Here is a 14,398-nt window from a genome sequence, read left to right as displayed (position 1 = left end):
CTCCCCAGGTCCCTCCTGGCTGGCGAGTCTGGGTAGATGCCCCCACAAGGTGAGAATGGAATTGAGGGTGGAGGAACTGCCTCGGGGTGGGGGGAGAAGGCTCCACAGCTGGCTTTACACAGATCTTCCCATTATTTGTACCTATTAGAGAGAGCTTGGAGAATCTGGGGACCAATAGAACCCATCAAGAGAAAACAGCCTTTAAACCACCAGCCTTTGCTGCAAAGAGAAACCAGTTTGTCAATATTTCCACCGTCAGCTGTCGCTGTCTCCAGCAGCAGTTCAGTGTAGTGGTGAAGCTCCTGGGTTCAGTCCCAGCTCTGCCACGGGCTGGCTGTGTGACCTTCAGCAAGTCACTTCACCTCTCTGGGCCTTGGCTTGCTGACATCACTTACTTCGTGGGAGTGTCCTGAAGATTAGCTGAGTGGGTATATGTAAAGCACACGGAGCAGGTCAGAGAAAGTGCTCAACAAACAACTCAGCTTGTATTCTCCACCATCGACATCTGTAGTTAACCACACACACAGTACACACACACACACAGAAAGTCGCTCCAGAATGTACATGGTGCGATAGCAGGGATTGGGTTTTGTTCACTACTGTGTCTCCAGCAACTGGAGCAGAGCCTGGCATACAGCAAGTGCTCAATAAATGTGTGGAGAGAAGGGAGGAGGGCGGTATTTCCAGGTGTGGGGCATCCCTTCTGTTTCTCTGTACTTTATCTTTTATCACATTATCAGGCACAACTTGAATTGGAAAAAACAAACACACACTGTTTCCAGGGAGAGCCGAGAGGGGAGGTGGCCTGTAGGCAGTGACTGCTGTCAGTTCAGGATGACCCCCTCCCTGCTCGGAGCCCCAGAGACCAACCTCTCCAGGGCGAGGCGGGGGTGGCAGCTGTGGGGCCAGCAAGCAGCGAGAGGTGACAGGAAACTCATCAGGACAGGCTGTTCCCAGCCTACCAAGAACCGCAGGCGAGAGGACATGCTGTTCAGGCCTGAGGTCTGCACATCCCCTCCCGCCCCCCCGCTCCCCTCCCTCCCCAGGGGAAGTGTCACCAGCGTCCAGGGTGGGGACCTCTGCCCTGGCCTGGGGCTCTTGTGGCTCCTCTGATCTCTACAAGGAACTCAGGGCAGATTGCTTTCCAGGAACCCTTCCTGCACTGGTGGCTGATGGCTCACAGCCAAGGTCTAGGAGGCTGTGTGACCCCGGATGAGTCGCACACCTCTCTGGGCCCTCGCTGCCTCACCTGCCGAATGGAGAAAACAGGGCACCACTTTCAGGGGCATGGTGAGGATCAGGAGTGAAGCTCACTGTTTTGTTTTTTTTTTTAACCATCAATTACTTTATAAAAAGTTGTAATAAATACACATAAAAGTCACCATTAAAGTGAGCAGGTTAGTGGCATTTAAGACCTTCCCAAAGCTGTACAACCATCACTTCCATCTAGTTCCAGAACGTTTTCATCAGCCCCAAATGAAACCTTGTACCCATTAGTATTCATTCAACAGTACCCCCCTGCCCTCAGCCCCTGGCAAGCCTAATCCTCTTTCATTCTCTGTGGATTTCTGGACGTTTCATATGAATGGAATCATAAAGTATGTGGCCTTTTGTGTCTGGCGTCTTTCACTTAGTATGATGAGTCCCGGGATCATCCGTGTGGTAGCAGGTGTCTGTACTTCTTTCCTACAATTCCTACAATGCCTTTTTTTAAGGAAAAAAAGATTTTGTTTTGGCCACACTGCATGGCATGTGGTATCCTAGCTCCCCAACCAAGGACCGAAGCCATGCCCGCTGCACAGGCAGCTCACAGTCTTAGCCACTGGATCACCAGGGAAGTCCCTAGAATCCATCAATTTTTAAAAATGATTTTTGAAAGTGTTTATTGTAAAACATGATCATAGTGTGCACTCGTACAAAGTGTCCAATGATATATTTTGACACAGGCTGATGCCCGTGGAACCTGGCTTAAGATACAGGACTTTTCTGATACCCAGGAAGGTTCCCTCAGATCACCCTGCCCCTCCTCCCCACAGAGGTAATCACTGGTTCTGGTTTCTGTCACTGTTGAATTTTGCCTTCAGATAAGTGGCATCAGTCATACAGCGTGTGGTTTTATATCTGACTTCTTTTGCTCAATACGACGTCTGTGACCTTCCTCCACCTTGTTACATAAGATAGGATTTTGTTTTTTCCTTGCCAAATAGTATTCCATCCTATGGCTTCAGCACGCCATTTATCCATTATCCTGCTGGTGGATAAGTGGGTTGTCTCCAGGGATGTTCCCTGAGCGCTGTTGCCGCTGTGAACATCTGTGCACCTGCCTGTGGGGGCAAGGGCCCTGGGGCCTCGGGTCAGCTCCCAGGAATGGGGGTGCTGGAGCCTGGGGGCCACGGGTGCTGCCCGTTTCCCAGGGACTGGTTTATGTCCTCCAACCCCACGGTGGGCCTGAGGGTGCCCAGGGATCTGCATCTCCAGCAGCACTTGGTGTGGTCAGCCTTGCTGATTTAGACCTTCAATCAGGGGTTGTTATCATTTCTTCAGATTAAATACAACAACGAGGAGAAAGTGGCAGGGTAAAATTCTGCACATAGGCTGAAGCACACAGACCACTGTTTCCACAGTGAGATTTGAAACTAAGGCACTGGTTTCAAATATTAACTGCTAATAATAGCAGTTAATGCCACCCATGGTTACCACGCCCCAGGCACTGGGCCCGGTATTTTCTAAGCACCAACCCCTAGAATCCCCACAACCATCCTCTGAGGCCCAGTTATTATGCCCATTTCCCTGATGTGCAAACTGAGGACAGGAGGAGTTTATGTGGGTCACCAGGTTATACAGCCAGTAACAGGCAACTTAGTCTCCAAGTTGAAGCATGTAAGTCCCCTGCCTGACCCTCTGACTCGGCCCTAAGAGGCCTGGCATGTGTGGTTTTGGGGTGTCTCAAAAGGCTCCTCTGGAACTTGATTTCAGAAGGATGGGGAGCCCGACTCTCACCCCTACAGCCCCACTCACACCCTCCCCATAGCCCCACACGTCACACACACCCACACCCTTGCACATACATTCACACCCACTCAAATAGCACCTACATACACAGCTGACGCTGCACGGGAGACTGGAAGACGGAGGAGGGGAGCAGAGGGGGGTGGGGTTCTCCCTCCGTGTCAGCTGGCATCTTCACCAGCACGCAGCAGGCACCAGCTCCAGTGGGAGGTCCTTCCCCTGAGCAGTTTCACAGTCATTCCTCTGCCCACAGGTGGCCTGTCTCCTGGGCTGGGGAGCACCGTGTACCCCCTCAGGAGGCCTTCCGGCTGGTGCTTATCAGCCCGATTAGCCTCATTATTCATGTAACCATTTTCCTTTGCTTGTCACACCTGGTGTGGTTTCTGTTTTCCTGGCCGACACATGTCAGGGTGGAGGTTTAAACCCAGATCATCTGACGCCTGGTGCTTCCCTGGTGGCTCAGTGGTAAGGAACCTGCCTGCCAATGCAGGAGACATGGGTTCAGTTCCTGGGCTGGTAAGATTCCCTGGAGAAGGAAATGGCAACCCACTCCAGAATTCTTGCCTGGGACAGTTCCTCCAGTATAGAGGAGCCTGGTGGACTACAGTCCATGGGGTCGCAAAGAGTCCTGAGACCGCGGGGTTCACCATCAGGCAGCACTCACGGCCCCTCAGTGGCGAGTTCCTTGAAGAGGGTCCCCTGTGTAAGCCCATCTCACCGCTCCTGCAGGCTGAGTTCAGTTGCAGTACCACCTACCGCCAGGAGGGGAGAAATCGCCTGGGGTTGGAACTCCCACCTACTCCCCAGCCAAGTGTTCACACAGAATCCCACCTTTAGAGGCTTTATCTCCCACGAAAAGAAGTAATATCTTCATTTGTTTGTTAATCAAAGGGGTCGCTCACTGCTCGGAAGAACCTCCGGTCTGTCAAGATTCTCAATGCACAGAATTTCTGGGACTCACAGAGCACTCACAGAGCACTCAGTCTTCCCTGACTAAACCACACTGGGAGAGTGAGTAAGCACACAATTTCCAAGGGGTTGCTGCCGAAAATAGCCAAAAATAGTTCCCAGAGGCCCCAGGCATGGAACTTCTTGTCTAACCCAGTGTGTTCTTCACGTCTCGAAGTTCCATATGGTTGAGCCTGTAAGCTTGGCACGGTGACTTTCTTCTCTCCTACAACAGACAGCCTTGTGTCCACGTAAGAGAGTGGGTCTGGAGTCAGAAAGATCCAACCCAAGTTCGCATTTCAGCTCTTTGAGTCATGTGCTGTGAGGCCTTAAGCAAGTTGCTGAACCTTTCTGAGCTTTAGTCTCCCAAACTTTAAAATGAAGATGATATTACCTCCCCTGAAGGACTGCTCAGTTCAGTTCCGTTCAGTCGCTCTGTCGTGTCCGACTCTTTGCGACTCCATGGACCCCACCAGGCCTCCCTGTCCATCACCAACTCCCAGAGTTTACTCAAACTCGTGTCCATTGAGTCAGTGATTCCATCCAACCATCTCATCCTCTGTCGTCACCTTCTCCTCCTGCCCTCAATCTTTCCCAGCATCAGGGTCTTTTCAAACGAGTCAGTTCTTCGCATCAGGTGGCCAAAGGACTGGAGTTTCAGCTTCAGCGTCAGTCCTTCCAATGAACACCCAGGACTGATCTCCTTTAGGATGGACTGGTTGGATCTCCTCGCAGTCCAAGGGATCCTCAAGAGTCTTCTCTAACACCACAGTTCAAAAGTATCAATTCTTCGGCACTCAGCTTTATAGTCCAACTCTAACCTCCATACACGACTACTGGAAAAATTGTAGCTTTGACAAGACAGACCTTTGTCAGCAAAGTAATATCTCTGCTTTTTAATATGCTGTCTAGGTTGGTCATAACTTTTCTTCCAAGGAGTAAGTGTCTTTTAATTTCATGGCTGCAGTCACCATCTGCAGTGATTTTGGAGGCCCCCAAAATAAAGTCTCTGACTGTTTCCATTGTTTCCCCATCTATTTGCCATGAAGTGATGGGACCAGATGCCATGATCTTCGTTTTCTGAATGCTGAGTTTTAGGCCACCTTTTTCATTCTCCTCTTTCATCAAGAGGCTCTTTAGTTCTTCTTTGCTTTTTGCCATAAGGGTGGTGTCATTTGCATATCAGAGGTTATTGATATTTTTCCTGGCAATCTTGATTCCAGCTTGTGCTTCCTCCAGCCTAGTGTTTCTCATGATGTACTCTGCATAGAAGTTAAATAAGCAGGGTGACAATATACAGCCTTGACGTACTCCTTTCCTTATTTGGAACCAGTCTGTTGTTCCATGTCCAGTTCTAACTGTCACTTCTTGACCTGCATACAGATTTCTCAAGAGGCAGGGCAGGTGGTCTGGTATTCCCATCTCTTTCAGAATTTTCCAGTTTGGCATGATCCACACAGTCAAAGGCTTTGGCATAGTCAATAAAGCAGAAATATATGTTTTTCTGGAACTCTCTTGCTTTTTCGATTATCCAACGGATGTTGGCAATTTGATCTTTGGTTCCTCTGCCTTTTCTAAATCCAGCTTGAACATCTGGAAGTTCATGGTTCATGTACTGTTGAAGCCTGGCGTGGAGACTTTTGAGCATTACTTTACTAGCATGTGAGATGAGTGCAATTGTGCAGTAGTTTGAGCATTCTTTGGCGTTGCCTTTCTTTGGGATTTGTTAGGAGGGTGAAATGAGCTAAGGTGTGTGTTAAGTGCCTGGCACAAATCAAACCTACTCATACCCTTTATCCCACTTCTCTATGGTCTGTTTCTACTTCATGAAGTCTAAGGCTTCAGCTGGGGTGACTCAGACTGTCTGAGGCTTCTTCACTCACATGACTGGCCTCTTAGCTGGCATGATTCAAAGGCTGGGTGTCACTGGGACTGTTCACTCATGTGCCAACATGTGGCCTCTTCATGCATCTTGGGCTTCCTCACAGCTTGGCAGCCTCACATGGTGGCTCAGGGCCCCAAGACCAAGTATTCCAGCAGTCAAGGTGGGACTGGCATGGCCCTTTATCACCCAGCCTCAGGCGTCACATAGCACCGCATCTGCAAATCTCTCTCGATCGAATTCATCAGAGGGTCACTCTGGAAGACTCCCCCAGTGGTCCAGTGGTTAAGAATCTGCCTTGCAATGCAGAGGACTCAGCATCCCTGGTCGGGGAACTAAGATTCCACATGCCATGGGGCAACTAAGCTTGCACACTCCAACTAAAGAGCCCAGTGAAGAGCCCATCGTCTGCTGCCAACGAAGATCCCACATGCTGAGACTAAGACCTGACAAAGTCAAATAGGCAAATAAAGTAAGTAAAAATTAAAAATAAATAATATGGCACAAACAACACAATATTGAAAAGCAAATTATCTTTTAACTAAGAATAAATAAATTAAAACATAAATAATAAATGAGTGTTTGAAAAGCTGCTAAGTTTGTGGTAATTCATTTAAAAAAAAAAAAAAGGCCACTTGGACTTAGTGGAGGAGATAGGGACTCCATTTCTCAATCCAAGAAATATCAAAAAATTTTATGACTACATTTTCAAAGCACCACACCCTTTGACTTAGCCATTCTATCCCCGGGTATTACTCCTCCAGAGATACTGGAAATAATTCCTATACAAAAACAGTCATTACAGCCTTGACTGTAACAGCAAAAAACCAAGAACAACCCTGTGATAAGAGGTCTCAACAGAGGACTACATAAATAAATCATGGTGCACCCACATGGAATACCATGCACCTGAAGAGATAAAGCCACTGCATATTGATCAAGGATTATGTGGAAAAAAACAAGGTGCAAGACAATATGTGTGGTTGGCAGCCTCCGGGTGACCTCCCATAATTCTTAACTCTGACGATTCATGCCCCTGTGTGGTCCTCTCCCATGTTAACCAGGGCTGACCTGTGTAATTAACAGGATAAAGCAGAAACGTGTGTCTTTCGAGCCTAGACCATAGAAGATGCCACCTTGTTCCCTTTGGGACCACTTGCTCTGGGAGAAGCCAGCTGCCCTGTTGTAAGGACACTCAAGCATCCATGTGGTGGGAACTGAGGCCTCCTGCCAACGGCCACGAGTGATTCATCTTGGAACTGGGTTCTTCAGTCGCCTCCAGCTCTCAGGTAACTACAGTCTCGGCCAACAATTTGAAAACCCTGAGCCAAAACTACCCAACTGAGTTGCTCTCAAATCCCTGACCCTCAGAAACTGTGAGGTAATAAAGGTTTACTGATATTTTAAGCCACTAAACATGGGAATAATTGGTCATGCGGCAACAGATGACTAGTACAGTATGTACAGTATACTAAGATTGGGGTGAATGCATGAACTCTCTCACCAAGGAAACTTAAGGAACTTGTATCGGGAAGGGATCAGGGTGGCTCAGGGACAGAGGAGCACTCTTGTTCCTTTGGCATTTTGAATCATCTTTTCCAAATGTCAAATGAGTAAATAAAAGCAGGCAGCCCTGAGAGCAGTAACTGTGATTATTCACTCCATGATTTTTCCTAAGCTACCAGAAGCACCCCCTTGAGTCTGAATCTACAACATGGGTTCATAAAGAATACAAAGGCTGGGGATTGAGAGTCACATAGGAGCCCCACTGTGTACCAGCTGTGTGGCTTGGGGTAGGTTGCTTAACCTCTCCAAGCTTCAACTGCCTTATCCGAAAAATAGGGATCATCAGTTCAATGATAGAGGCCTAATGTTCAGCCAAAGGCCAGGTATGGGGTAAACAATAGATCTGTTGTTGTTTAGTTGCCCAGTTGTGTCTGACTTTTTGCAACCCCATGGACTGTAGCCCGCCAGGCTCCTCTGTCCATGGGATTTCCCAGGCAAGAATACTGAAACGGATTGCCATTTCCTCCTCCAGGGGATCTTCCTGACCCAGGGATCAAACCTGGGTCTCCTGCATTGGCAGGTGGATTCTTTACCTCCAGGATTCTTTTCCACTGAGCCACTAGGGAAGCTTAATAGATTTGACTGTGAATAAGCTTTAAGGATCTGCTCTAGGCCAGAAGAATGGATAAACCCACTGAGTCCCTTGCCCCCAGCTCTGGAGATAGGCTGGCCCACCAGGGACAGCCAAGCCAGCCTTCCAGTGTAGAAGCTGGGTGAGAGGGTTATGAAGGCCGGGGGATACCAGCAAGAGCAAGAGATCCCACTGCAGGATCACCTGCCCACCCAACACCCCATCCTTTCTGCGAGTGTTCTGGTCTTGCCCTAGGACTCAGCTGGGGGAGGGGCAGGGGAGAGGCCCACCAACCACAGGGCGTCACTTGGAGGGGTGGGAGGGTCTAGAGGTGCAGGGAGGGGTCCTGAGGTTGGGCGGGGGTGGGGGGGTGCGCCCTGGGCTTCAGTCTACCGAGATCTGGGCTCACTCCCTGTCCAGCACTGGGAAGGGCATTTGTATGACTGGCACCTGTGTGCCACATGACTCTACAGGGTGCTGCCATGGGGGTGGGGTGGGAGGGTCCCTGGGGATTTCTCACATGGGAAGCTGGGGCACCAGCCTGGTGGAGCAGAAAGGTGTCAGGAAGCTGACTGAGGTTGTGTCAATTCAGGAGCCTGGCGAGTCCCGAGGCACAACTACCCCCTGCTGATGGGTGAGTCCTTGGGGCCCAGTGGGGTCAGTGGGCTGCCTGGGATCAAGGCAGAGATGGGAAGAGGGGTCACCACATCCATCCTGACCCCCAGGAAGACACGGGAGGCTGTGCCCTATTGGGCCCAGTGCCGGGGAGGCACTGCCTGCCCTTGCCCGGGGAGGGGGAGGTTGGGGGCTCGATTAGGTTGCTTCGTTCATGAGTCATGCTTTCTGGGACCAGCCTGGTCCTCTGGGAGGCACTTTCCAAGAAGGCTCCCTCTGGCCCCTCTGCCCTGTGCAGCTGTCCAGCATTCATCTGCTCCCGACTGCCAGCCCAGGGTCAAGGAAAAGGCCATCAGTCCCTGCCGGGAAGGGGAGCCTCACTGGGTTGAGGCACCTTTTCCTGGATGGTGAACTGCTCAGTGTGCTTTTGGCAACATGACCAGTATAGCCACTTGTCCACAAGGAAACCTGCACCCCTGCCCTACCTCCATCCGGGGCTCCCAGGCCAGTGCACCCCATCTTGGGACATCGGCCCTTGTAGCCTGGACTTGGTTTCTCCCCTCCTCTCAGCCCCCAGATCTGATCAGTGACGGTCCTCAGTGTGGGCTCCCCTGGAAGCAGACCCCTGATGAAAATCCAGCTGTGTGCCAGGAAAGATGTGGGTGGGGAGAAGCTGAGCAGGGGGACGGAGAACGGACCCTGCAGGGGCCTCACTCTGGAGTCTAGAGGGCTGCCCCATGGGAGATTTGATCAGGCCAGCAAGTTGGAGGTTTTCCACGCCCACATCCCCATGACTGGTAGGGGCAACTCCCTTGCCGAAGTGGATGCTGAACTCTTTGGCTCTTACTAGACAAGCTGCTGCCAGCAGCAGATGGTGCTCTGATAGAGGGGCAGGAGCTGGCTGCGGCAGAGAAAGTTCCTTGAGAGGAACAGGAGGTGGAGAAGGATGGGGCACCCACTGCCGCAGCTGCTGAATGCTCTTGATTTGACCTCTGTTTCTAGGAGAAAAAAAAAAAAAAAAGGCTTCCCTGATGGTGCAGATGGTAAAGAGGGAGACCCAGGGTTCGATCCCTGGGTCAGGAAGATCCCTGGAGAAGGAAATGGCAACCCACTCCAGTTTTTTGCCAGGAGAATCCCATGGACAGAGGAATTTGGCAGGCTACACTCCATGGGGTCGCAAAGAGTCAGACACGACTGAGCAACTAACACTTTCACTTTCTTTTCTGGAAAATTTGCTTCTCTCTGACCCACAGCTACCTTCATCTCTCAGGTGGACACCCAAGGGCCTCCTGACTGGCTCCCTGCCTTCCTGTAGCCCGCTGTCCACACAGTGGCAGAGGCACTTGTAAATACAGAGCTGGGTGGTAACCCCTCCTCTGAGGTGGCCCCCAGTCCTTGGAGATTGCAAACTCAGCTGCCTCCAGGTGCGGGGAAGTGATATAAATGAATGAGCCAAGAGCAGCCTGAACCAGCCCACCGCCCCCACCAGATACTCCGCTTAATGGCAACCAGGGATGAGAAATGCCCCCCATGTCTAAGAACATAGGATGAGTACCATGAGAGATGGGGGGCGGGGCCATGGGGAGCAGAGGGGCCAGGCCGCCCAAGGGGAAGCCCCTGCTTGACTTCAATTAACCAGTCCACAGGGCCAATGGACCAGCATGTATGAAAGGCAGGGGGTGGGTACAAGGGTGGAGAGATGCACACAGGGAAGGCAGGTAGGGTAGGAGCATGGAGAGGGCTGGGCGGGGAGCCCCTCTCAAGAGGTCCTCCACCTGGCCTTGCAGGTCTGGCCTTGAACCATGTCCTGACAGCAGGCAAGGCAGAATGGCAAGTGGAACAGTATGATCAGGTTTGGAAAAAGGATGTGCTAGCTGCTGGGAAGGGAATCGGAATGCTTGGGGGATGAGAAGGGCCCAGAAGACCAGGCTATAGCCACGGGCAGTCCAAGTGAGAGAAGGGGCAACTGGACCAGAGTGGTGGCTATAGAGATGGAGAGGGGTGGACAGGCATGGCCAGGAGGGTTGCTGAAGTGCTGGATGTGGGATGGGGAACTGCTGCTGCTGCTGCTAAGTAGCTTCAGTTGTGTCCGACTCTGTGCGACCCCATAGACGGCAGCCCACCAGGCTCCTCCATCCCTGGGATTCTCCAGGCAAGAACACTGGAGTGGGTTGCCATGTCCTTCTCCAATGCATGAAAGTGAAGAGTGAAAGTGAAGTCACTCAGTCGTGTTCGACTCTTAGCGACCCCATGGTCTGCAGCCTTCCAGGCTCCTCCATCCATGGGATTTTCCAGGCAAGAATACTGGAGTGGGTCGCCATTGCCTTCTCCAGGGAACAGCTACCGCTAAATCTTAGGCTAGAGGCTCAGAGTCAGGATGGTCCATTCTAGAATACTCCTTCCCATTGCTTCCAGGAGCCCCCAGGACACTCGGGCAAGGAGGATGGCTTGGTGGGTCTGAGAGGTGTTCTAACATCCCAAAGCTCCCCGGGGAGGCTGGGAGGCGGTCAGGCATGTTCTACTCAGGTTCTGTGGTGCAGCAGGGGAAAGGAGGAAGAGGTAAAAGGTCCAGGAAGCCCTTCAATATCCAGGAAGAGATGGAGTCCTTAACAGGTCCAGTGTCCACATCCTGGGTTTGCTCACTCACCTGGAAAAGGCTCAGAAACCCCAGGCATGCCCAAGACTACCCCTGGTCCAGCTTCCCCGGAGCAGCAGGGTGAGTTTTTAAAAACACTGATCGGATCAGCACACCTCCAGCTAAAGCAACCACTTGGTTCCCACTGCCTGCATGATAGTGTCCAGGCTGCCTCTTGTCCTGGCACTCCGGGCTGTCTTGGATCTAATCCTTGACAACACTGCCTACCTCATCCTCCAGCTTGAACCCCACACTCCAAACCCAGGTTAGTGGTCATCCCCAACATCGCTCATATGGCCCCGAAACCTGACCTTGACCCTGTTCGACTGTTCCTGCACCTGAATGCACTTCCTGTCTTTTCAAAAACAATGATTCCTTCGAGTTGATTCCAGGTGTGCCCCGCCTCCCTCAAGGGCCTTGAAGTTTCTAAATGGCAAACAATAGAATCCAATTGTGGCTCATTTAAATAGACGAACATACTGAACAAATCCTGGGGTGCTCACCGAACCCCTAACAGGGCAGGAGGTCCACACGAAGAAGGCAGGCGGTAAGAGGAAAGACCCCAACTCCATTTCTGCCACAAGCCGGCATGGCAGTGCCCACGCTCCTTCCAAGGTGCCCAGGCAACTTCATGCTGCTGAGGCATCCCTCAGAAAGACCTTCCAGATCCTTCCTTTCCACTGCAAGAAACTCGTTCAAACTCCAGACTGGGTGCCTTTGATTGGCTGAGCCCACGTCACATGACCATGCCCTTGCCGCAAGGGAGGATGGGAAAGTGGGTGTGGCCTATTTGGGCTTCTCCCTTGGGAGGCTGGGCTGTGTCCTGCCTGAAGGCCTATGCTGGGCTGGGAATTGAGGTTTCTGAACTTCCTGATGTTCAAGCTGGTCTTAGAAAAGGCAGAGGAACCAGAGATCAAATTGCCAACATCCGCTGGATCATGGAAAAAGCAAGAGAGTTCCAGAAAAACATCTATTTCTGCGTCATTGACTATGCCAAAGCCTTTGACTGTGTGGATCACAATAAACTGCGGAAAATTCTGAAAGAGATGGGAATACCAGACCACCTGACCTGCCTCTTGAGAAATATGTATGCAGGTCAGGAAGCAACAGTTAGAACTGGACATGGAACAATAGACTGGTTTCAAATAGGAATAGGAGTACATCAAGGCTGTATATTGTCACCCTGCTTGTTTAATTTACATGCAGAGTACATCATGAGAAACGCTGAACTGGAAGAGACACAAACTGGAATCAAGATTGCTGGGAGAAATATCAATAACCTCAGATAAGCAGATGACACCACCCTTATGGCAGAAAGTGAAGAGGAACTAAAAAGCCTCTTGATGAAAGAGGAGAGTGAAAAAGTTGGCCTAAAGCTTAACATTCAGAAAACAAAGATCATGGCATCTGGTCCCATCACTTCATGGGAAATAGATGGGGAAACAGTGGAAACAGTGTCAGACTTTGTTTTTTGGGGCTCCAAAATCACTGCAGATGGTGACTGCAGCCATGAAATTAAAAGACGCTTACTCCTTGGAAGGAAAGTTATGACCAACCTAGATAGCATATTCAAAAGCAGAGACATTACTTTGCTGACTAAGGTCCGTCTAGTCAAGGCTATGGTTTTTCCTGTGGTCATGTATGGATGTGAGAGTTGGACTGTGAATAAGGCTGAATGACGAAGAATTGATGCTTTTGAACTGTGGTGTTGGAGAAGACTCTTGAGAGTCCCTTGGACTGCAAGGAGATCCAACCAGTCCATTCTGAAGGAGATCAGCCCTGGGATTTCTTTGGAAGGACTGATGCTAAAGCTGAAACTCCAGTACTTTGGCCACCTCATGGGAAGAGTTGACTCATTGGAAAAGACTCTGATGCTGGGAGGGATTGGGGGCAGGAGGAGAAGGGGACTAGAGAGGATGAGATGGCTGGATGGCATCACTGACTTGATGGACATGAGTCTGAGTGAACTCTGGGAGTTGGTGATGGACAGGGAGGCCTGGTGTGCTGCGATTCATGGGGTTGCAAAGAGTTGGACACGACTGAGCGACTGAACTGAACTGATGTTGGAAGGGGGTTCAGAAGGTGGGGGACTCAAAGGTGACCAAAGCTTGAGTGTCTGTACCCTTAGCATTCTGGGAGAGGCACATGTGCAGTATCCTGTCGTCTCTTCCTTGGTGCCTCCCTCCGCAGCCCCCATGCCCAATACTTCACCAATCCTGTAGACTGGATGTTTTGTCTCCCTGCATTCTTTGTACCCACTCCTTACGGACCACCACCCTCACCCCCAAGTCAGGGGGAAGACGGGAGCTAAAGGGACATGATAGCCCAGTGTGCCACGTGTGGTGATAGAGGAATGTGGAGGGTCAGGGGAGCCCAGAATAGGCACATGATCCTGCTGGGAGTATCTGGGAAGGCTACCTGGAGGTGGCAATGCTATCTTAAAAGATGAATAGGAGCTAGAGAGGCAATGGTGGAGGAAATGTCATCCCAGGAAGACAAAACAGCTTGAGAAAAGTTGCGGAGGCCCAAGAGGGACCTCGGAGGAGTTCTGGCAGTCCCCAGGGTGTGTGTGTGTGAGACAGGTGTGCCAAGGGATAAGGCCACTCTGAGTGGAGAGGCCTGATGATGGGCCATCTTTAGGGCTGGCCTTTTCTTCTTTCTTTTTATTTCTGGCTGTGCTGGGTTTTTACTGTGCACGGGCTTTCTCTGTGGTGGGTGGGGACTACACTCTAGTTGCCGTGCGTGGGCTTCTCATCGCGGTGGCTTCTTTTGTCGCAGAGACCAGGCTCTAGGGTATGTGGGCTTCCGTAGTTGTGGCACGTGGGTTTAGTTGCCCCTTGGCAAGTGAGATTGTCCCGGGGCTAGGGATCGAACCCGTGTCCCCTGCATTGGTAGCTGGACCAGGAGGGAAGTCCTGGGGCCGGGCTTTGAACGAGGACTTGATGCCAGGGCAGAGGGGCAAAATGGTCAGATGTGAGCTTGAGAAGGACCCCTTGGAAAGCCTGGACGGAGCAGGGGGATGAGCAGCCAGGTTTGGGCTGGGACATGAAGCTAATGAGGCAGCAGAAACCAGAAGACGGATTTGGAGGGCCAGTGGGCTTCTGGTGCAAGCAGAGGAGGTTTGAGGGTGAATGGGAGGGGGAGAGACCTGGGCCAGTCCCCAACCCAGGCT

Source organism: Ovis aries, chromosome 24, assembly GCF_016772045.2.
Source record: "Ovis aries strain OAR_USU_Benz2616 breed Rambouillet chromosome 24, ARS-UI_Ramb_v3.0, whole genome shotgun sequence".
Lineage (NCBI taxonomy): Eukaryota > Metazoa > Chordata > Mammalia > Artiodactyla > Bovidae > Ovis > Ovis aries.
Note: the sequence above shows the minus strand (reverse complement) of the source record.